General features: G+C 40.1%; 1 protein-coding gene and 1 long non-coding RNA gene across 4 annotated transcripts in view; one reads left to right on the top strand and one right to left on the bottom strand.

Annotated features, from left to right (window-relative positions):
* ZBTB20 (zinc finger and BTB domain containing 20) overlaps positions 1-7,645 on the top strand; it is a 513,065-nt gene extending 505,420 nt beyond the window's left edge. For both annotated transcript variants that reach the window (XR_014546995.1, XR_014546996.1), the window contains one exon: positions 2,871-7,645. The gene's annotated coding sequence lies outside the window, so the exon portion shown is untranslated. The remainder of the gene's footprint in view (positions 1-2,870) is intronic.
* Positions 1-22,282, bottom strand: part of LOC310760626 — a 73,884-nt gene that overhangs the window by 32,455 nt on the left and 19,147 nt on the right. For both annotated transcript variants that reach the window (XR_014547077.1, XR_014547078.1), the window contains exon 4: positions 16,103-16,215. This is a non-coding gene — a long non-coding RNA (uncharacterized lncRNA). The remainder of the gene's footprint in view (positions 1-16,102; positions 16,216-22,282) is intronic.

Raw genomic sequence — 22,282 nt, 5'->3', positions numbered from 1 at the left:
TATTTTACCAGACAATCCTCAGAGGCATCCCTGAATCTCTTTTTGAGAAGCAGTGAGCTAGCCAGTGTTTAAATTATGTAATCCTTCAGGAAGGCCATGACCTGGCTGTCAGGTTTAAGAGGCTTGTTGGGCTGGAATCAACAATATATGACTTAGACTTGGTTATTGATGTTAATCATTCCGTTGGAAGAATTAAATTTCGCTCTCCTATTACTGCATTGTGACTCCATAAACTCTGAAATGGGAAGCACTGATTTTATGTAGTCCAGTGGGGAAGCAGTTGCAGCCTCTGGCAAAGTGTGCATTACAATCTACGTTACTGAGAAGAATTGGATTTGCATGTGTGTGTGTTTTGATATACAGTGGCCCTCTATAAATCTTACCTTTAAACCAGACTAATCAGTGCAGTATTTGAGCTCTAAGGAATTAGATCCAAGCCTGATGTGTTCCTTTTTGCAAACCTACATGTTAATTGTATATTTTCTTTTCCAGCTAGCTTATGAGCAGTTTCTTTCCACCCTGAACTGTGTGGTGCAGTTTTGTTCTTGTTATCATGCATCGATTTGATATACGGGGACAAAAATGTCATTTCCCAAACATTTCAAAGTAACAAAAACTGCAGAATGAATACTGCAGGGGGAGCATAAAGCTGTCCAACTAGTCTTCTTTAAAAAATAATTTTCTACTGATGGGCTGTTTTAGAGTTTACTAAACACCTTTAGTACTGTCTTAACAGCAATGAAGAAGTGTCTGAAGTCCATTTTTTAAAAGCTGATGCTAGTAAAACAGCATTGCTTTTCAGCCCAGACTATTCCCTTGTGCTGATTTTGTTCTGCCTTAAAGAAGGTCCACGGCTGGTAGGCAGCAGTGCTTCTGAATGCCAGTTGCTGGAAAACCACAGGAGGTGATGGTGCTCTTACACTTGAATCCTGCTTGTGGGTTTCCTACAAGCAACTGTTCTGCCACTCTGAGAACAGGATACTGGACCAGATGAATCATTGGTCTAATCCAGCAGGCTCTTCTTATGTCAGGCTATCTTACCTGCTCACAGTGTTTAGTGCAGACTTCGCTTGAATAGATATCTTGCAATAGTCCTTATCTTCATGGCCCTCCAAGCTGTCCTTAAATCCCCAAGGATTTTGAATGTATCAAGGAATCTAAAATCTTTTTGATCTCCAGATATCTTCGTTTTTATTTTCCATTGAAGCGGCACATTTTAAGTTGTCAGTGGGTGCCATTTGCTGTTTAAAAGAAGTGGCCATATTTGAATTTTGACTGAATTGTCACAAACCTAAAATTGTAGCAGAAGCCAGGCTCAGTGTACCAGGAGTTTATAGATATATATGGTCCAAGGTGATATTGCCCTTGAATATGTTTATTCAAATTACTCTATTTGTTCTAGTTTCACAGAGGTAGGGTAGTATAAATCTACTGGTAAAATATTTCCTATTTTTGTTATTTGTGTTAATATGTAATTCTACTGTAGACCAAAAAAGAACTTTATTTTAATTTAAAAAGCTAAAAGGCCAGTGAGTAAAAAGTGAAAATCTGAAACAATAAATGAGCAGAAAGCAGGGGATCAGTGGTTAACTATGCTGAAATAGAAATAAATAGCCTTACCCATTTCTTAACCAATGCTTACAAATCATCCAGTTTTAGATAGCTTTCTTAGCTCATTCTTGCTAAGTTTATATGGTGGTTTTTGTTTTTTGGCTTGGCATTTGCACATTGTATTGTTTAAAATACCTGATTTTATAGCATTGTATCTTTATAAATCTGAGGTTTTCTTTTTGAAGGATGAGTGACAAGGTCTTTGGAGGCGGGGGAAGATGCACTGGAAAATATTTAATTTTTAGAGAGGAAAATGCACAGTTTCGCAAGGAAGAGGCTAAACCACCTCCCTTTATTCACTCACAAGCATCTAAAGCACTACAGCTAGAAATAGAAACCCACAGTTTGGACATGTTTGTTGGTCCTTGTTGGTCCAATCTACTTGGTGCACTTGTTCCCGGAGGTTTGCAGTGTCAGTCCCAGCATGTGCTCCAATAAGAACCAGAAAGGGTGTTTTTTTTTTAATAAAACTAAATAGCATCAGAAACAGCATTAAAAAATGATAAGTTACATGAGCTGGTACAAAACAGATTATATGTCTTTGCAGTCACACTTTTTAATATTATCAGTTTTACTGCAGCCATTTTAATAACAGTAGGATACAGTGCAGTATTACAATAATATCCACAAAATGTTTCTTGGTCCAGGTAAAACCTGTTGAACAAACAAATTCCGTAGTTTTTGTTTTTTAAAAATCAAATACCAATTGTCCCGCTACCAACTGGTATTACTTGACTTTAATTTGAGATTCTGTCCTTAATGGGAAATGGACTTCCTCATATTTGACTACTGTGATCCAGAAAAGATCCCTTGCTTCTTGCACTTTGAGGGTATATGGAAACACCCTCACCATTGTTTAAAATATGGCTACAAAGTTTTTAGTAAGTGAAATATTTAAAATCAGCCTGTTTTCCCTGTATACTATTAACCCTGAATATCCTTTTTCTTGCTTTCTCTCTCAGTCAAGTACAGTGGAGTTGTTAAGACTTGTTGAAATAATATATAAATACCTATTTTGAAAGACAAGACAGTTTTCCACTCATGTCACTGTATCTGGGTCCTATTAATGGTTTCACAGCCCATTGGCTCACAAATATCTTTTGTTTAATCATCAGATTTATTAATTTTTATTTGTTCTTGTAAGAATATGTGGAACAGAATGGGGACATTGGCTGTTCTTTAACTTCACAATCTTAATAGTTGGTTTATATCTTCCATGTTTTATGCAAAAATTAAATCAATAAATATTTGTGCCCTAGGTTGAAGGTTACATGTTTAGGAAAGCACCAAAATGGTTGGAATTTTTTCTACATTTTTGTGAAGACTCTTTTTGGAAAGGAAGGGTACATATTTTTGTTGTGTAATATTTTCTATTTTTGAACGCATTTTCTTGGTACAAGACTGTTTTGTGGATTTTTTTGGTGAAAACATTATTTAAAAAAAGAAAAGAAAGAAAAAATAATTGAAAAGTTTGCCCTTAAGGATATGCTGCAGTCTTGAGTTTAAAACAAATGTGTTAAAGTTGGGGGGTTGTATTGTTGTTTTCTTTTGTAATTGTTACAAGAAGTTTGTATCCACTGCTGTTTATTTTGTTTCAGATGAGTAAGTAAAGGGATTGTTCTTGTTTTATTTTTTTTAAGGTTATTTATGAAATGTCTAAAACACTGGACTGTGACTTTGTGTACTACCCCTGTGTTCTCATCGAGCTGTTGGCAATCTCATTTCCCCTCCTTCCACCTTAAGGCAGACTAAGGTGAACGTAACAACAGATGTAAGGGAAACAAAGGAACCTTCAATTCAAAGTCTGAGGGGAGAAAACCAAAGGTCAAAAGAGTTTCCTACATCTGCTGTACATAATCACCCCAGATGTCTTTCATCTCCTTCCTAGTTTAAAGTTTGAAATGAGAAGGTGCTTTCCATGACGGATTCACACCACTGCATGTCCAAAGCTCCTCTCAGGAGGGCCATGATTTCTGGTAAAGTCCACTAAGACACTATTGCCAGACATGCCATCCAAATTCCCAGGCATTATGTTGTCCAACAACATAATAAAAGGAGGCACCATGCAGATTTTCATTGGCAATCTGTGACTGATGGAAGCAGTAGCAATGACTGCTTTGAAATGCTTATTTTCTGATTACAGAAAGTATAGATGCTAAACCCAAGGGTGGTCAATAATTTCTACATGCATTGTCAATCGTTGAAGAAAGCAGGGAGAATGCTTAAACTAGGAAGACTAAAGCTGTGATCGAAATGCTTTTTGGGTAGGAAGGAAGGGAAGAGGGAGACGCCAACAGTCATAACACCATAAACACCATAAACTGGAGATATGTAACTGGGCTATGTTCAAGGCCAAGCAACATCTTTTCCATTCTTGACATAGAACACTGCCAAATCCTGAGCATGTCAAGCAAATAGAAAGCTAAAGAGTGGTCTTCATTTTCGCCTTCACTTCCCTTTCTTCTCCCCTCTTTGACTCTTTCAGTCTCCTGCCATTGTTCCCCTCGCTCCAGAACTCTTCTGTGAGCATCTTGCTCCAATGAGCACTTTCCCACCTTCCAGCAAAGCATTCCTTGTTTTCCAAACCTGAGTTCAGCCAAGACTGAGTAAATCATGTGCCTTCTTTTCCTGCTTTATAATAGAACCAGCCTCCTGACCGTCTTTTAAGTTACACGTAAAAAAAAAAAGACATAGGAGGCTGTCAAAAAAAAGTGTCCAGTAAAATGATTTATGGAAGCTGTGGCAATTAACTCCCTGTTTGTATCCATGTCTAGGTCTTCCCAGAGAAACATTTCCCGTAATCCCTGTGCACACAACTTATCCAAAACTAACACTAAAGGGCTTGAGGCATTTTTGCCCCCATTTCCACTGTAGCCCAGTGAAAATTCCTACTATGAGTTCACACTTTTTGCCCAGATTGTGGCCTTATTAAGACTTGTAACACTAAAAGTGGCAGTTCTGCTGTTGCCCATATTTTGTGGTGTTTTCATTAAAATATTTTCTACCCACAACTTATTCTGGGGTTTAGCCTAGAGATCAATTATATTTAGACTTTATAATTTTGTGCTTCCCGTATTATAATCCAATCCAGTTCAGTCCAGAGCCTTGCTGCCTCTTTGCTTTCCTCACATACTCTTCTGCTGCACTCTATGCTTTCCTGGTCATCTCATGTGTTTGTGAATGGGTAAGGAAAGCCAAAGGAAGACCCTGGTGATCAGGGAATGGTCTGAGAGAAGATAATTAAGATCTCATATCACTATGGACCTTAGAGGTGGAAGGGTTTATTAGCTGCCTAAGCAATTAAGAGCTGAATGCTGCAAATTTAACATATGATCCCCATATCAGAAATGGGGGTGGTGATAATTTAATTGTGGCTTAATGGACAATCTGATATCACACAGCTTCTCCTATGCAATAACTCAGAAACTCACAAGGAGTTCCAGTAGTAAGAAAAGTTACTTTAGTCCCATATTATTTTAATAATTAAACGTATCCCTGTATTCCTTGTTTGACTGTATGGGTGCATGTGTTTAGAGACAAAGGGTGCTGATTTAGAGCTCTTTGGTGCTGATAAGACAAAAAATTAAATTCCTTTTCCAGAACCTGTTTTTGACACATGCGAAATAGAAGAATTCACTATATAACATGCAATATCTCAGCACTGAGAAAAAGAGGATGCTGAGATTTCTACAGTGCCTTATTCCTAATAGATGTTGGCACATAAGCACCCAGGTCCTCTTTTAAATCTAACTAAGTCGGATTCCAAGTTGTCACATCGGCACAGATGAAAGGGGAGAAGTGACTGGAGCTCTGAACAAACTATTCTAGCCTGATGGGCAGGTTGTTGTTGCTGTTGTTGTTAGTCCAAATTCATTCTATAAAAAGAAGTCAAAATGCCAAAATTCAAAACAAATCCCTTCCACCTTTTTGTGTCACTCATGGTGTTGCTAAATTGGAAAAGACATTAATTGTCTGAGAACATCTGCCTGTTTGATCTTACTATTACCCATTCACTATTGGCATTTCTAAATCTACACAAGTCAGACATTTTTCGCTTCTGAAGTGTTTTCCAAAGGGCACATAAATGCCCAATTTATTTCATGTTAAATGCACTTTAAAAAAAAAAGTTGGAGACTGTTTCAAATGCACAGGGGAAAGATAGTGCACTAATGTCTGAACCCAGTTCACTTTATCTCCAGTTATAATATACTCTCATGTGTGATGGGGTTACAGATATGTATTCACACATACACACAAAGCCGGAAGTGTGAGAGGAGATTAGCCTCCCTTTTCACAGCTACAAAACCAGATTTTTCACAAACACAGAAGCAGCAGAGGAATAATAGTTGGACTCTTGAAACAGATCACAAATACAAACAGCTACTTGCAAGTAACTTGGTCCTTTCTGTATGTACAATAACTACAGTAGGAATGGATTGTAACCGGAAGAAAAAGGAACGGTGCTAAATGAAAGCAACTGAATGATTGGGCAAAAACTATTACAATCTAAACGACACAGTTCAGGGTCTGCACTTTTTGATTAGTTTTTTTGTTCAATGACCCACCCAACAAAAAAGTAACAAAACCTGTAACAAAAAGCCCCTGTTTATGGAAGATGTCAGAAATCTCTTAACTTTTGGCCTTGCTCTCAATCACTATGTGCAAAAATCTGTACATTTCTGAACTAAATGTAGTTGTTTGTTTTTTTAAGAAAAAACCTTTTTGAAGCACCTTAATGTGGCTTCCCATTCCAAGAGTGGTAGCCACCCTTTTTCCTTTGAGCACCTTATTGATGTGTTATGCTATCTGCTGTCTTTCTGTTACCTGTTAGCTGAATGGCTGGCTGTTAACATATACAAATGTGTGCAGGAGCAAGGTATGACTTGCGTGTGTCCACAGCATTCCACACATACAAGCCATCATAGAAGACAATACACTTGCACACATGCAAACACACAACAGTGATATTTCTACTAAGTGAACTTCTACCCATGTTTTCCCATTCCTTGGTCCAGCATTCTGAAGGGTTGACTATATAATGTATGATTCCAGTGCTGATTTCAAAACTTGCCCTATCTTTCTGCTTTTTTAGTATGCTTTTTTAAAGCATTAGAATTTCTCTATGTTTGAGGACTGGATAATTTCATACATTGGGCAAAGAAATGTCCCCAAAATCATTAGTAACTGAGTGAATGGGAAAAACTACGTTGAAGACGAATCCTGCAGTCTTTACATAAATTAAAACAATGATTTCCAAATGTAAAGGCTTCAAGACAAGATCCCTTTTGAGCAAAGATACTTCTCCTGGAGATACTAGTTTCTGCCTAATCCAAAGTGTGTTGTAGTGGCTGTAAGTGTACTTATACATAAACACAAAAACACACCTTTATACAGTGCAACATGGTTTAAGAAAATGAGACGAGCAGGTCAAAAGTTTTGAGGGAATACTGAGTTCCTTTTTTTTCTCTCATTTTACTCTGTAAATGGTATGTCAGTTATAAAGCAAGTAAACTGAGAATTGTTTTTAAAAACCTTGCATACGCCTTTTCTATCAAGTGCTTTAAAATATAGAATAACTACACACATCCTGCCAGTTTTTTCTTACAGTGAGAGTATCCTTACCTGCCATTTAATATTAGCCTCGTATTTTTCTCACGTATATTTACCTGTGACTTGTATTTGTTATTTAAAACAGAAAAAAGGAAAAAAATAAAATTAACTGTAGCGCTTCATTATACTATATTATTATTATTGTGACATTTTGGAATACTGTGAAGTTTTATCTCTTGCATATACTTTATACGGAAGTATTACGCCTTAAAGATACGGAAATAAATTTTACAAGGTTTCTGTTTTGTGTGGAAGAGTAATCGATGTTGCTAAGAATGATGTTTGTTATTTTGGGTTTTTCTTTTTTCTTTTTTTTAATGTTACCAGCACTTTTTTTGTAAGTTTCACTTTCTGAGGTATTGTACAAGTTCACACTGTTTGTGAAGTTTGAATATGAAGGAATAATTAAAAAGAAAGAAAGAAATTGCTGTCTCTGTTGTTTTACTATTGTACTGGCTCACATGAAAACTTTCCTGTGGATACCGGTATATTATGTATGGAACACCATAGAAGACCACGACCTTCAGTATGATCTCAACCTTCCCTTACATCAGAGGACAGAGTTTGGAGCCACTTCTGGTCTTTGCTCTTGGCCCTAGAAGCCCCAACTCATACCCCAGTATTTAGAATACTGTACCCTAGCTGAGAACTACTTGGAGAAGCAACAAGACACAGTCAGTGCCAGATTTACATATAAGCTAAACAAGCTATAGCTTAGAGTCTCACTCTCTTGGGGGGGTCCCAAAAATTTAAAGGAAAAAAACCTGGATGTTCATTTCCAAAATATAAGATAAAAAACAAAATAAAACCTTAATAGTATTTCAGTTCAACAATTACTTTGATAAAATACATGTTTTGTTATGTGCAAATGGCTTTAGATACCTATTAAGTTCATAAATTACCATAGAGCATATATTCAACACAAAGCAACAATTTGTTGTTGACAAAGGACATCTGGACATACAAAGGGCCCCATTACCTTCAGTAGCTTAGGGCCGTATCAAACCTAAATCCGGCCCTGGACACAGTGCATTTTCACATTTGTTGTAACTCACAATTTATGTGGATTTAACTTGCACATATTCAGCTTTATTTGCTTGGGAATTAAAAAATAAATAAACAGAAAGGGGTCTGGCATCCAAGAAAAAAGACTTTTGCAATCCTACCCACCATTGAACCCAATGTATTTTTATGATGCATGGTTTTGGCTTTAGGTGCTATCCCCAGAACTTAACCCCAGCATAAGCTAAAGCCTGTACAGTATTGCTATCTCCTTCAGGACTACTGCTTAAGGGAGATCTCATGAGAAGCTAATTGGTTTTTCAGCCTGGCTTCTAAACTGATAGTTTCATACCACTTGAGCACATTAGGACACATTACTATGAAGCTTTTTGGTGGGTGGTATGACTCTGTATATAGAAGGGTTGGGAGAGCAGCATAAGAAACTGTCAAACTCCAATGCAAAAGTGAACCTGATATAACAGCAGGGGTAGCTAACACGGTGCTCTCTGGATGTTTGCCAATGCTGGCTGTTAATAACAGTGTCTCCAGTTCTAGTTATGAGTCATGGTGACAGGCTCCTCTCTGGATGTGTTGCTGTAAGTGCTGCTGCTTCAGGACAGCCTTGGAGGCAAAACTCCACTCTACTGCCCCCTGAGACTTCTAAACTCCACTTTCTATGGTGTGACCTTCTCTTGGCACCTTTTTCACCTTAGCAGAGGAAGCAGGCCGAGGCTGCAGTGGCCAGCATACTTGAGGGTAATAAAGCAAGCAAGGGGAAAGTTCTATTAATTCCATGGAGGTAAAGAAACTAGGGGAGGTATCCACATGTTCTATCAGTGCAAAGATTTCCTCTTGTACAACGGTTCTTCCCACTAACTCTTCCTTTGCTCGTTCCACACCCAACCCTCCCTACAACAGATTCAGGGGGCACACCCAGGTGGGCAGAGAATTCCATTGCGCAAGCAGAAATCCTTCTGCTGACACAGAACATGTTACTTGGACGGTTTTGGAGTGTTGGCTTTGGAGTCCATCACTCAGCAAAGCCTGTCTCAGCCAACTAACTAAAAATATATAAATTATAGACTTCTTCCTACAGTCACTCAGAAATCCAAATTAAAAGTTGGAATGGAAAAGAACAGCAAAGAAAAATACTCTTTAAGCTAGGAGAACTGGAAAGACAGGATTGGCATCTATGGCTGGCCTTATTTCAACACCTTGCTATAGGCACAAGACCACAAAGTTCACTATTATTGTATTGATGCTGATGCTAATTTGCTTCTGAAAAGGAGAGACTATAAAGTCAGCTGTATGGAAAGAAGAACTAACGGTAAAGTATTCCATCACACACTGATAACGGCTTAACAGGAACTGCACCATTATGCCAAATACTTGGTTATTTCTTTTCATCGCTGATTCTTCTCAAAGTCCACTTAATCCAACCCATTGCTCTTTGGCAAGACTTACATCTAATGAATTCACTAGAAATTTCTCATAAGAAAATGAATATACAGAGCAGAATTGTTTCTAATCAATTTTAATTTTCAAATAGGCATCATCTTAATGGGAAAGCTTTCCACATAAAAATGTGATCAGCTCTCAGACACACCCAGATGTATAAAAGCTACGTAACTCTGCTACCAGTAGGCTGATATGTAGTGTGGCTCAATGACTATTGAAATAAATGGCTATTCTTTTGAAATAAAAGGCCCTAACTGAAGGGAGAATCCAGAAATCCGTGGACTATTTTGACAAGTAGGTGGAGCCACACATGTCATTCTAGTGATGTCATATGACACCAGGAGATTCAAAGTTAAAGCCACAGGAGCAAGCAGAGATTTTTCTCTGATATCAGTACATTAGTCTCACAGTGCTAAGATGCTAGCCTCCTTGTTGGCATTGTAAAGTCATTTCATAAGCCTAGTGACATTACAAAAAGGAAGTAGCAACCAGGAATCATTTCAGAGTAAAATACCATCCATCTATGCAGTTTCTACTATAGTAGAATTTTTCAGCAGCCAATGTAAACAGCATACCACAGCAGAATGTAAGTGCTATCTATTATTAATACTCTAATTCAACAAACATATAAAGTTCAGGTCTCTATTTTTAAAACAATGGCTTAATTTTTTTTAATCTTGACACAAAGAGCAGCAACACAGTTCCTCAAGCCAAATGTGTCCCCCCTCAGAGTGGGGCAGGATGTTGACTTGCTGCTCCTTCCTCTCACCCCAAGTTATCCTTCTGTAAATAGTAACACTTAATTGATTTACCACAACTAGTTATGTGTTTTCCAACAGAATCACATGACTACTATAAACTTAACTGGCCAATAATACTAAATAGAAATCATACTAAAATTATTTTATCATGTTTTTAATGAGATATCATTTTGGAGAATGATTCTGGAGGCCCTCCCCAATCACCAGGCTGGAGGCCACATCATCCTAGGGTTAGGGGGACAATAGCTCAGTCATCTTAGGGCAGGAGCCACCAATCTTTTTGAACCAGCGGACACATTTTCAATTTTGAGAGAAAGCTGGGGACGCCAGTCACAAAATAGCTTCTGGGGGAGGGGAGGAGCACAACACAAAACGGCTGCCATGGGGAGTGTGATAACACAAAATTAGAGAGACAGTCAGCCCTGGCAACCTCACGCTTACCATGGGAAGTCAGCTATGTCCTGCAGATCCTGACTGTGGAGATCAATTAGTATAGACTTTACACATACACACAAACACTGATGTTGCTGTCTAATAGCAACAAGAAGCATTCCTCAGTGCCAGGGAAAAGATACAAGATGGTCACACCACAATCACACTAATTTCACAGAAATCGCTTAGAAAGTATCTGCACATTTTGGCCCACAACTTACTTTCTAGGAGGGCTAGAAACTTACTTTTTTAAAAGCTCAGAGTCTGGTGCACCTGCCCAGAAACACTGTCCTAAGGGCAAAACAACAGGCAAGAGGCCAGCCTTGTCTAATGTCACCTAAAATTGGGAATACACAGATGCTTGCTTTGATTTCTATACTGAAAACAAAGCTATGACTTTAGGTAAGACGATCCAGAAACCTAATCAGGGAGAAACAACTGTTGGAATGTTCAACCTGAATATATGTGTAAACAAAACCTTGCCACCAGTCATTATTCCAAGGTATGTGCTGATACCCTTCAATGAAGTCAATAGGCAGAAATTCCAAATTGTAGGTGCTGCCACACTAAAATACCGATTTCTTATGGATGTGAAACAAGTATGTGCCACCTGTAACAATGCCAGGCAGTGGTGGCTTGAGGAGAAATGGAAAGGGCTGCCCTGCTGCACTGCCTGCACAGCTGTTGCCATTGCCAAAGAAGCACCACCAGCATCAGTGCTGATTTCCGGAGCAGCTTCTCCACTGGAGGTGCCACCTCAGGAGCTTCTCCCACCTGAGGTAGTGCCTTCATCCCGCCTAATGGCTGCTCCAGCCCTGATACCAGTTTGCCAGATTGAAGTCACTGAGTGCACACATATGAGGTAAGGAAATTCTGCAAGTAAAGTGGCCCCAGGCTGGTAAACATGAGCCAATTCTCTTCCCAAAGCCCTGTGTTTGCCAGGTTGCAGAACTCCTCCTAGCCTGGCAAGCAGGGAGGGTGAGTGGAACAAGGAGGAGCAGGGCAAAAGAAGCCATGGATGGCTGCATCGTCTCCAATGGCAAGGTAACTTTTAAATACTAGCTACTTTGCAACACTAGGGACGTGGGTGGCACTGTGAGTTAAACCACAGAGCCTAGGACTTGCCGATCAGAAGGTCAGCGGTTCGAATCCCCGTGACGGGGTGAGCTCCTATTGCTCGGTCCCAGCTCCTGCCCACCTAGCAGTTCGAAAGGACGTCAAAGTGCAAGTAGATAAATAGGTATCGCTCTGGCGGGAAGGTAAACGGCATTTCCGTGCACTGCTCTGGTTTGCCAGAAGCGGCTTAGTCATGCTAGCCACATGACCCGGAAGCTGTACGCCGGCTCCCTCAGCCAATAAAGCGAGAAGAGCGCCGCAACCCCAGAGTCGGTCACGACTGGACCTAATGGTCAGGGGTCCCTTTACCTTTACCTTACTTTGCAACACTACTAACCCAATCCCTGTCCTGGAAAGAAAATGAACATATACGTATAGCTCTCTCTATATACCCACACTCACATATACAAGAGCTAATTGTTCATTGTGCAACTGCTTCAAAATATTTAATCATAACGCTGGAAAAACCCAACAGAGTTTTCCAAAATGTGTTCCTTGCATCTAAAGAAACAGTTTTGGGTTGTTAAATTACTTTCCTGCAGTTCTCTGTGTGCCCACTTGGTGTCCCACTGGGACCGAAAAACACAGAACACTATTGAAAGGTAAAGCAGCCAAAGAGAAAGAAAGGCACACATTACTTGAGGAGCAAACATATGTAAGATACCAGGAAAGATTTGCCAAACACCTTGTCACAGACAAAGTGCAAAACTCAAATGTATTGTTAACAACTCTGGCTAATGTTTTCCTAAACTGCAGCTAGGTGAGGGGAGTGTGGGGAAAGGCCCACCCATTTATTCTATGACACAGCGAAACCTCTTTGCTTCTGCTAAATCATGGTACTTAACTAGTTAGGCCTTACTTTGATAAAGGAACTGGTTTGGCATTGTTCCCTTCATGCGCTACAATCTCCCAGCCTCTTTCTTTTGTTCCCTCCCTTTGGCATTAGCTGTTAGAACTACCAAATACATCTTTCTTCCTATTATGACACCCCTGTAGTTCCTACATTTATTCACATCCTGGGCTAACCATTCCACACAGTCATAAAAGAGAGCCCCATCAAACCTAGGTGGGCTAGAATTTACACTGCAAAATTCTAGCTATTTTCAGACCTTTTGTATTGCTGTTGCTGCTATAAACACTAAAATGGGCATGCTAATGTCAAAGGCTCAAATCCTTTTTGCTCAGAAAAAGAGAGAGATGCAGGTTTTTGACCTTTTCTGATAACATTGCTGCAGTTATTAGGAGGTATAAATAATAAATAGCCACCACAAATGCTCTTAGAATACACTGCTTCATTTTTAACAATTTAATCTTGAATTTATCCAAGCATGGGCATCTGATACTTGGCTGCTGCAAATCTTATTACCACCCCTGTCTTCTGAAATACCATGCCTGGTTTGAAACTGTGTTGTTGCCAGTTGAAGATCAATTGTACTAACCCATGGCAAGTGAGCTCATTGCAAGGTATAGGAATAAGATGGTCTTTTAAGTACAGTGGCCCCAGGTTCTTTAAGGCTTTATTATATACTAATTGTAAGACCTTGAAGACGGCTTGGTAGCATACTGGCAACCATTGCAGTTTCTTCAACACAGTTGTTATATTAGTAGCCAATGCTTGATAGCAACCAGGCTGTAGAATTCTGCTGCTGCTTCCAAACCAGCTTCAGGGGTAACATCCACAGCATAGTGTTTGAAGCACTTTGTCCTCCTGATCTCCCTTATCCTTATTCCCCCCCCTTCTTAAAGACAGACCCATTTTACTTATGAAGAATTGAGACAGAGTGGGGAGCATAACTAACATCATAGTATTCATAGCCAGTTGCACGATGTTAATTTTTGTTCCTCTAAGTTTTGGTTTATTTTTGCTTGATTCTAACATGTTTATATGAATGTCATAATATTGTTATAAATTATTATTGCAATATTTCCCAACCATATTGTATAATTTTTAGTGGGTAAGGCTGTAGCTTAAGAGTACATGCTTTGTAAATGAATACATGCTATGCCATAGGTAAATGTAAATTTACCTATGGCACAGCATGTATGCAAATCTGTGCCCTCTTTTGTGAGCAGGGCAGAGCGCCCAATCAAGAAAGAATGTACAGTGGTACCTCTGGTTGCGAACAGGATCCATTCCGGAGGCCCGTTCACAACATGAATAGAATGCAACCTGCTTCTCAGCGCATCTGCGCACATGCAGGTTGCGATTCACCACTTCTGCACGTGCACGTGACGTCATTTTGCGTGTCTGCGCATGCACAAGCAGCAAAACCTGGAAGTAACCCTTCCGGGTCGCCACAGGATGCAATCTGAAAAAACGTATCATGAAGCAAACGTAACATGAGGTATTACTGTACCTGGGCCAAAAAAAAAAAAAAAAGGTGCCCTTACATTGCACAAATTCATGGCAGAGGCAAAATTAGAAAACAACTATACTACACCAGATCTCGATTTCCTAGTTAATACGCAGCCCACACCCATTGACTCATGAGTGATTCCATCAAAACCAGTGGCATTTCTTTGAATTAAATGAATTAGTGTGCTGTGGAATGTTACAAACCGACAAAGATGGCCTTTTTGTAAGAAAAGCCAAACGCTAGAATCCAGGACATAGACAATCTCATCATTTGATAAACATCTGTTAGGAGACGTCATCATTTGGCAGATTAAATGTTATTACTCCAGTTCTATCTTGTAGATAAACTGAATTACCTATAGTCTCCACACACTCCACCCCTTCTATGATTCCTCAAATCACATTTTTAAGGGGGGAGGGACTATTCTTGGATTGACCAATATTAGTTACATCCAGAGTAAATCAAATTATTTTCAGGGGTCTACTCTTGAGTATGATTTAAGATGGATAACACCAATTGTGTAGCCGCCCTTTTCCCTTTCCTTCCCACTCTTTTCACTTTCTATTTGCGTTTTTGTGATTTGGTATATTTAAAATGAGGAAGCTTTATAGAGAGTTTGTAAATGTGCCTCAGTGGAAAACCTGCTGTGCTGCGTAAAATTGTGTTTCATTTCATTAGAATGATGGTTTCAGTCAGAGATTTAGTAGCTATATTGGTTCTATAAAGATAAGAAATGTAGAACGACTGGTAGTTCAAAAGCCTACTTGTACTCCTTTCAAACAGGAGACTCAGGAGATAATATATTTGAGGCGGTTCCCGCCTCAACTACCTTCCCCTTGGTAGTGTTTGCAGAAATGAGGGGGTTTTTTTAATGAAAGGATGTTTCATTGGCCTGGTTTTCATCAATAGAATCCACCTTTTCAGTTCATATGCAAATACCTTGGCTTCATGGCAATCGATTTCTCCCCAGCCAGGAGCACAGCTGCTTCTCGTGAATACAAGAGGTTTACTCTGAAGAACTGTCACTGTGGGTTTCTTTATTCACTTGTGTGGAACAAATGCCAAAAGAATGCTGTATTTTAGGGGGAACTTTTGGATCTCACCATGCTGTTTATTACAGTCATCACATTAAACAAAGCCAAGCATGGCAAGGTCTACTGTACATAATAAAGCGGATTTTGTTCCTTTAAACAGTGGGGAATTTCGTTCAGAATGGAGGCATTGCAAATACTAGGTTTGGGCTGAATAAGAAAATCCATACCCTGAAAAGCTTTTCATCTTAGAAAAACATTAACATGAGCAACAGTAGAAACTGGGGGATGAGCGTGAGAGGAATTGTCAGAAAGAATATGTACTTAAATAGGGCAAGCTTTCACTACACAGCTTTGGTGAGTCAATTTTTAAATAAACCCCAAGATATAAATAAATGAATAAATTAGAGAAATATCACAAGTCTCCAATGACCATCTGCCTTGTGTTACCATTCGGCATTTTACCAGATGCACAATGCTAACACTTGAATCTTAAGGAGAGATACAGGAAGACAGGGTGGCTACCTTATGTATTAGTTGTGTCCTTCAAAAGATGGGAAAGCTATGGTGTAGCTCCATTCTCTCCCAGCAAGCATGAACTTTGGAATCATTGCAATATCTATTTTTGTTTGTTTGAATTCTCAACACAGTTAAAAGACAATCCTGAATTTTTGTTAGCCCATCTTAAGAAAAAATTTCTAAAAGTAATTATTGTAATTCATACCTGGTGAGACTGGTCACAATACTGCAGGCATGCCCTTTTGCCATCTCATCATTTCCTGACAGAAATCAACATGGCCAAATCCACCAAAAGAGTAGTTTATGGAGCTCCTAGAACTAATGGGGCAGGAGAAGAGGACTATGGGAAGAGGCATAAATTACTAAGAAGGAATCAGCTGTGAGTCCTACTCCCTGATTTGCAGGCCTTTTCCACCTGGTCTGGGAGGGCAAGGCCCTGACTGACTCTTAGTGCAGACCCAGGTCATTAAGCCTGAGCTTCCACAGCTGCTACCAGTGAACCACCACTGGCAGTAACAGCAGCAGATAGCTGTGTGAGTGTTATGAAAGGGTTCGCATGTATATTTGATGAAGTTTTGAAGCCTACCCTATACATATATACACACAAACACAAAGTAATTTTTATATGGTTTCCCTTTGGTTCCAATAGGCCGCATTGCAAATTTGTATTGGCATCAGATGCTAAACATCAGCCGTGTAGTCTGCTGCATGAATCAGTTTGTAACTTCCAATGTGAGGGAAATGGGTCCATCGTTTCCTGTATGCTTTCTGTGCTTCTTGTTTAGCTGTCATAAATACATGAAAGGATCAAAAAATGGCCCAGGCAGAGAAGGAGCAAACTAGCAGATGAATATGAAAGTCTCAAAGCATCAGGTGTTTTGTCATTTAGAAGGGTGAATTTTACCAGGACATTTCATACACATCACAAGGTTTGCTCAATATACCTACTGGGTGTTTTTGATGGCTAGAAAAATAAATATACCATTTTCACTGAAGGTGTAAATGGCAGCTGTAGTAGGAGCATGCATGCCGCTTTTAAAAGAGCAGAGAGCGGTGAAAGTGATTGATTTTTAAAAAGCCAGGGAAAAGGACAGGGAAAGCTGCCCTGCCTTGACCATTTAGATATTTGGATATTTTTATACTGTGCTTCGGGACGCGGGTGGCGCTGTGGGTTAAACCACAAAGCCTAGGGCTTGCCGATCAGAAGGTCGGTGGTTTCGAATCCCCACGACGGGGTGAGCTCCCATTGCTCAGTCCCTGCTCCTGCCAACCTAGCAGTTCAAAAGCACATCAAAAGTGCAAGTAGATAAATAGGTACCACTCCGACGGGAAGGTCAACGGCGTTTCCGTGTGTGGCTCTGGTTCGCCAGAAGCGGCTTAGTCATGGTGGCCACATGACCCGGAAGCTGTACGCCGGCTCCCTCGGCCAGTAAAGCAAGATGAGCGCCGCAACCCCAGAGTCGGCCACGACTGGACCTAACTGTCAGGGGTACCTTTACCTTTTATACTGTGCTTCAACCCAGCAATCATAGGGTAAGTATTAACAGGTCACGAGACAAACACCAGCAGAAGCAGTCTTCCATTGTTTTAGGAGTTAAAGTGATACTAGCTGCCAAGGGTGCCAACTTAAAATATGGGGGGGGGGTGGATGGTAAGCCCTGCATTGCATAAATCAATCACAAGATGCGACATACGAACATCATTTGAATGGCAATGCCCATCAACTGTGGGGGGGGCCTCAAATACTTTGGGGGGGGGACCTCAGGCCCTTGGAGTTTGCTCCTATGCCAGCTGTGTGGAATAACAAATCTACACTGGTGCATTGCCTTAGCTTGACTAAAGCCTTGTCAGCATTTCTGCTTTTCACATAATCCAGACAGAAAGATATTTCTGCCCTCAAGACAGGCATTCAGACCTCTTTCAGTCATAAGCTTGCGTTTCTTGACAAATGGTTTCTTCTGTTCTACCCCACAGCTTCAGGGGTGATTACACATATATTTGCCCCCAGTATTTTGCTCAGTAACATATAACAATACAAAATACATAATACAAATGATTAATATAGTACCAGAAACATACTTAAAACTGACTTCACCAATCACAACTCTCCTAAACTGGTTTTAAGAGTAAAAAAAGTTGGATTCTATTCTTGGTTCTGGCACAGATTTCCTGCATAACTTAAAACAACCCACAGAGTCACCTTCTATTTTCACTCCTCCATTTGTTTAGCTGAATATGATAACACGATTGAGAATTCTGGTTCTGTAAATCCCAGTTCTTCAGAATTCTGAGCCTGCATCCTGACTCTTGCAATTACCTGACTGCAGTATTTTAGGTGGAACAGTTTTCCAACAGGACATAAGGGTTACACTGTAACCATTACAGTATCACATTAAGTAATCTGTGTTAGCAAGGTTCTCCTATTCCAGCTTTTGTTTGTCTTGTCCCATCAGAATGCACACAATGTAGTACAGGTATTGCAGAATTACTATTTTTATTGTCGCTTCTAAAGGACCACATTGTACCAGTTGGAAATCCCAGTCTTTTCTTAAGGATGGAGATTTTGCAGGACAGACATTAGCTGTCTTGGTGAAGCCAAGCTTTCATTGCACTAAAAAGAAACCAAGCAGAATATTCAACATATTCTTCCTTTGTTTGGCACAAGAAAGTGTAGGGGTGTAACACTGCTCCTCAGCTTCAAGCAGCTTGTGTTAAGAATTAAACTGTCGGTTCAGATTTTGTTGTTAAATCTATTAGAAATGCACTGACATCTTTGACAGCTAAAGATCCTATTAAATCCTGGAGCATGTAAAATGCAGGCAATTAAAAACTTTGGCCATGCTGTTCACCTTGTACGTTGTCCTTGAGGGAGCAACCCTGAATAGAGAACAGCTCTCGCTTCCTGTCCTATTTGTGCAATTCATATATGTGAATACAGATAAAGCTATAGCGAATAAAAATTTAAAAAACACCTCCCAAAAGCAAACAAACCATTAAGCTTATTTAGTACAGGCTATGCTACAGTGGTAGCTTGGGTAGTATATCTTTGGGGTATGTTTGTACATAACACCAAACCATGGTTTGAATAAGTCTAGCCTACTTTTGGACTCAGGCACACCCTTGTCCCATCTGCTTTCCCTGTATGGCCAGAAGGAGGAATTTGGAAGCTTTTGCTTTGCTCAACCAAGACTTGCTCAACCAACTCTCTAACTGTGGTCAACATTAACCGTGGTTAGTTTCAACCAAGTCAACTTCAAACTGTGGTTTATGAAGTTGGCTTGTTTAAATTTCCTGCTTGGCAGGGGGTTGGACTTGATGGCCCTTGTGGTCTCTTCCAACTCTATGATTCTATGAAATTAGCCATTCTTAATACCCCTCTTCAGCATTCTTTTCTTGAGTTTTAGACATATGAGGGAGGGACACAGGGATTAGATCCACCCCTCACAATATTCCTGTCATTCCCCACTGAGTTGTGGGGGGGAATGGAGGCCCTAAGGTTTAACCATTTAAGATAATTTAGACCATCCAGACCATTTAAGGGGTCTAAAACACATGGGGAACATTCAGCAGTACAAGGGGTTCCCTGCTTCAGAAGTTCAGCTTTCAACACAAGGAGGCCAACAGGAATGGTGAGGAGAGCACATCTGTTACACTCATCCCCATAATCCTCCATTGTATGTTTACTTGGATGAAGAATCCCTGACAAGGGCTGTCCTTAATCACAGTTCCCACCCATTGCAGATGAGTTAACAGATTGTGGTAAACTAAAAGCAGAAGCAAAATCCTCTGAACTCCTCCTCTCAGTTATACTGGAGAGGAGATAAAAAGAAGGAATGTGCAACACCAGGAGAAGAATAAGTTAGTTCATGTAGAGCAGGCTTCCTCAACCTCGGCCCTCCAGATGTTTTTGGCCTACAACTCCCATGATCCCTAGCTAGCAGGACCAGTGGTCAGGGATGATGGGAATTGCAGTCTCAAAACATCTGGAGGGCTAAGGCTGAGGAAGCCTGATGTAGTTTAGCGTTACACCTTTAAACCTTTCTGTTTCTAGGCTAGAAAATAACACAAAAAAACAACTAAGAACAAAGAATTATTCCTATTTTAGGCTGGGTTTTAATTAATTACTTAAAGACAACATATTTTAGATCTGCCATTCACCCTTCTCAACTCTTGCACCACCGAAACTGATTTAATATCGTCCCTGCATAGTCCCATATGAAGTACCAGCAAACTATCCCTTTTTGCTACTGTGACTGCTTAGTTTCCCCTATCATCAAATGGCTTTAGACTTCTGATGGTGATAGTTTTAGGTCATACCTGCTCATATACATAATTTGTGTAAACTATTAATAACTCATCACATTATTCTCCTGCTCTTGACTCTCTAAATTGCCACAATGCTGATCAAAATTCTTGTTGCGTCTGTTGGAGGAACAGTGCACGTTCTTAAAGCTAGGACACTTAGTATAGTCCTTGGAATAGTATAGTCCTTGTTCTTTAAAGGAAAATGTTCAGATGGGCTTGGAATCTGTTTATGTTTTGTTTTTGTTTTGTTTTTGTAGTACAAAAGTCTCACAAAGAAGCACAAACTCTGGTGCCATAAGGCAGAAGAAGAGGACAAAGATCAAATATAGAACGACAGCAATATACAACACATCCCTTGTTTACCAAGCACTGTCCTCCTCACTTAGATATGTTATTTAAAATATAAGTCCATGCCACCTGATTGTTCAATACAACTGGCAACACAGCTGGTGAAATCTGAGATTAATAAGAGTGTTTGTAAATAGTAGTAGAAACATGCCATTTGATACCGCTGGGAAAGTCACATAGGCAAAACTTTGTGCAATCTCCGAGAAAGTCTACTTTTTTGGATCAGTTTGATTTTATTCTGGAATCAAAATATTGTATCTCAAAGAAGCAATGCATTTGTGTTAGGTCTCAATGTGGCTTAGTGTTGCATTTAACTGTGAGAGGCCAAGGTTGAAATACCTGCTTAGCTGTGATGGCAAGTCCTGGGTCCCTTCCTAAACAAGGACCCTACTTGTGCACCCATGTGGATTTGGGCAAGTCTGGGTCTGATTGGAATGGGCACACAGCAGGTGGCTCATGAATAGCTACTCAGCTGTGCAGTGGTGTAAAACCCCACCCTTGGGAGCTCATTGGTGGCACAATATGCTTTTTTGGCTGAGCCTTAGAGGACTGGTTCTGTGGCTTTGGTACTGTTGATGTTGACTTTTCTGCCCCAGTCTATGTTAACAAGCTGTTCTGGTTGCAGTAGATGAGGGTAGCTGATAGTTGATGGGGCTGGGAAGGAATTTACCCCCCACAACAACTGGGCCCAACACTGCAATATTTTTGCCTTCCTCACAGCAACATTTCCTTTGCGGTTATTGATGTACACTAACATTGATTAAAGAGCCTTGGGGTTTCTGTTCAAAGACTCAACCCCAGCTGAGGAGGTTGGGATGGACTCCACATGTCCAGGCTGCAAAGAGCATGTACGCACACACCCACAGTAGCTCATGCATCGTGTGGGAAGATCATTCAGCTCCCTTTAACATTATTCCAGCAGTTGGGTTTCAATAGTGACATTGGCCAGCAAGCCAGTGACTGGATCCCTGCCCTGTCTCATACCAAACACCACGAAACGCAGCCAATAAAGTTGAGTCCACTTCGAGCCCATTTGGGACATTTTCATTTTTATTCATTCCCACCTTGCTATGTGTGGTTTGCATGGCTCCATATCTAATCCATTGTAATCGGGCAACTAAGAAGCGTTCTCACGTTATACATTATGAGGGGGGGGTATGTTGAGGGGGTTGCATTCTGCATATTACCACTTTAGACTGCAGGTGGGAGTTATATTTTTGAATGCGCCTCCATGAAAAGAGCTCCTTGCATGTGGTAAACTAGCACACCAGGAAAGGGGCTACGCTGGTTTGCTACACGGAGAGTTGTTGTCATTTTTACATTAAGGGGCATGCAGAAATATGACACCCACGTGGATACAGACACACCCTAACTGCAGTCCATAATTCATTTTCAACAGTCTAGCATCTGATACTCCAAAGTGTGAGGTGGTTTTAAATGTTTGTCCATTATTGTTTCAGATATTGCAAATTTGTTCCAATTTCTAGCTTTCATTAAATTTCCCTTTCTGACATGTAACCTAAAAGCAATATCTACTTTTTAGCCAATAATTTTATTTCCAATCCATGGACTCAGCTAGGCTGGTACAGAAAAAGTGATTTATATTCCTTGTATGTGTGATATAACATTGTGCCACCAGATGGCGACGTGCCGGTTTTTCCCCTACCTGTTTTCCCTGTTAAGTTTACACTATTAAACTGGAATGCTTCTTTGATGTGTCTAGATCCAGCCT

Source organism: Podarcis filfolensis (assembly GCF_964270895.1).
Source record: "Podarcis filfolensis genome assembly, chromosome: 4".
In the NCBI taxonomy this organism is placed as follows: Eukaryota; Metazoa; Chordata; class Lepidosauria; order Squamata; family Lacertidae; genus Podarcis; species Podarcis filfolensis.
This window is presented reverse-complemented; position numbering and strand designations above follow the sequence as displayed.